The sequence below is a fragment of the Penaeus japonicus genome, unplaced genomic scaffold, assembly GCF_977035675.1.
Source record: "Penaeus japonicus unplaced genomic scaffold, GWHDUDI00000001_assembly GWHDUDI00000001, whole genome shotgun sequence".
NCBI lineage: Eukaryota > Metazoa > Arthropoda > Malacostraca > Decapoda > Penaeidae > Penaeus > Penaeus japonicus.
In genome coordinates, this window is record NW_028234403.1 from 29,137,527 (window position 1) to 29,140,026 (window position 2,500).

Below are 2,500 nucleotides of genomic sequence, written 5' to 3' on the forward strand. Positions count from 1 at the left end.
GTATATGGGATCCAGTGTGTGGTTATTTGTGTGTTCATGTGCATTACTGTGTGTGTGTGCGTGTTTATGTCTGCATATGTGTGTGTGTGTGTGTGTGCAATTGCGTACAAATGTGCGTACAAATGTATGAGGTTTGTATGCGCGTATGCACATGTATATGCATGCGAGTATCTCCGCGTGTACGTGTGTGCGTGTGTACGTGCGTCAGCGGACAGTGACAGCCCGGCACCACGAACGAACCGGTCACCAATCTCTGCAAGTGTGTTGTTTGGGAGGAATGACGACGAAGGAATTTCTGCTGTTTATGATGTCCCGGGGAAGGGAGGGGGGGAGGGAGGGGAGAAGGAAGCAGGGGAGAAGAAAGGAGAGGAGGAGGGAGGAGGGGAGGAGGAAGGAGAGGAGGGAGGGGAGGGGAGGGAGGGGAGGGAGGAGGAGGAAGGAGGGGGAGGGAGAGGGAGGGGAGAAGGAGGGAGGGAGAAAGAAGGAGGGGGAGGGGAAAGGGAGGGGAGGAGGAAGAAGGAGGGGGAGGGGAGAGGGAGGGGAGGAGGAGGGGAGGTTGGTGTAAAAAGGATGAGGCTTTACCTTTACCTGATTCTTCTTTCGCGGTTCTTGCCTTTTCCTTCTTTGGTATCAGGGCTGAGCTGTTGTTGCTGTTGTTGTTTGGTATTTATGATGTGTGTTTGTTTGTTTATTTTTTGTTATCGAATTTTATTATTTCTCTTTATCTGCTTTTTTATTTTGTGGGTGTATGTGTGTGTTTGATGTGTGTTATCTCTCTCTCTCTCTCTCTCTCTGCTCCTATTCCCCCCTTCCTCCCCCCTTCACTCTTCACCTCTCTCCTCTCCCCATCTTCTTTCACCCCTTCCTCCGTTACTTCCCCACCTCCCTCCACCCTACTCCCTCCCCCTCCACCCTACTCCCTCTCCCTCCCCCCTTCATCCTCCCCCTCCACCCCTTCCCCCTCCCCCCTTCATCCTCCCCCTCCACCCCATCCCCCTCCCCCCTTCATCCTCCCCCTCCACTCCCTCTCCCTCCCCCCTTCATCCTCCCCCTCCCCCCCCTCCCCCTCCCCCCTTCATCCTCCCCCTCCCCCCCCTCCCCCCCGCCAAGAAAAGCGATCCCGTTACAGCCCAGTCGGTTCCTCCTCGCTGGTGCCACGACTCCCCGCCCGGGAGAAGCCACTCTCTCCCAGGGCGAGGCGTCTTCTGCCTATCCCCTCTCTCCTCTTCCCCTCTTCCTTCTCTTCCCCTCTTCTTTCTTTATTCCTCTTCCTTCTTTTTCCCTCTTCCTTCTTTTCCCGTCTTCCTTCTCTTCCCCTTTTCCTTTTTTTCCCTCTTCTTTCTCTTCCCCTATTCCTTCTTTTTCCCTCTTCCTTCTCTTCCCCTCTTCCTTTTTTCCCTCTTCCTTCTCTTCCCCTCTTCCTTCTTTTTCCCTCTTCCTTCTCTTCCCCTCTTCCTTTTTTCCCTCTTCCTTATTTTTCCCTCTTCTTTCTTTTTCCCTCTTCCTTCTCTTCCCCTCTTCTTTCTGTTTCCCTCCTTCTCTTCCCCTCTTCCTTCTCTTTCCCTCCTTCTCTTCCCCTCTATTTTCTCTTTCCTTCTTCCTTCTCATCCCCGCTTTCTTTTCTTCCCCTCTTCCTTCTCTTCCCCTCTTCCTTCTCTTTCCCTCTTTCTCTTTCCCTCCTTCTCTTTCCCTCCTTCATCTCGTTCCCTCCTCCTTCTCTTTCCCTCTGCATTTTCTTTCCCTCTTCCTTCTCTTCCCCTCTTTCTTCTCTTTACGACTTCCTCGGTCCACTTTTTTCCTCTTTTCGTCTCTCTCTCTTTCTCTCTCTCTCTCTCTCCCTATCTCCTTTTCTCCTCTCTCCTCTTTCCCTCTTCGTCTCTCCCGTTCTTCCTCTTCCCCTCTCTTCTCTCCACCTCTCTCCTTTTCTCCAAATTATGTAACATTTTGCTCTCTTTTAATTATTGTTATGGCTGTTATTATCATGATCAGTAACAGCGATGTAGTTATTACTATTATCTTCATTATCATCACTGTTGGTAGTCTTCCTTCTCTCTTCTTCGTCCCTCACTTTTTCCCTATTTCTCTACTCCCTCCCCCTCCTCCTCTTCGTTTTCTTCCTCTCTCTGAATCCCTTCCCCAGCCTACATTCTCTTCCTTTTTCTCGCCCTTTTCTTCGCCAGTCTTCCGCCTTTTCCTCCTTCTTCTTCGGCACCAATCCTTCTCCTCCTAGTTATCTTTCACCCTTTCCATCTCCTCCTCACTCCTCCTCTTACTCCTCCCTCCTGCTCATCCTACTCTTCTTCTGCTACTTCTTCCTAATCCTTTTCTTCCTCCTCCTCCTCCTTTTCTTCCTCCTCTTCTTCTTCTTCCTTCTCCTACTACTTCTCTGGCAGGTGCCGCCCTCGCGTCCTGGTCTATGAACCTTGAAGCGCAAGCCATTTTCGACCATCTACCCCTAGGCCCTAAGGGCGACGATCCCGCGGCGACATCCACCCCTGGG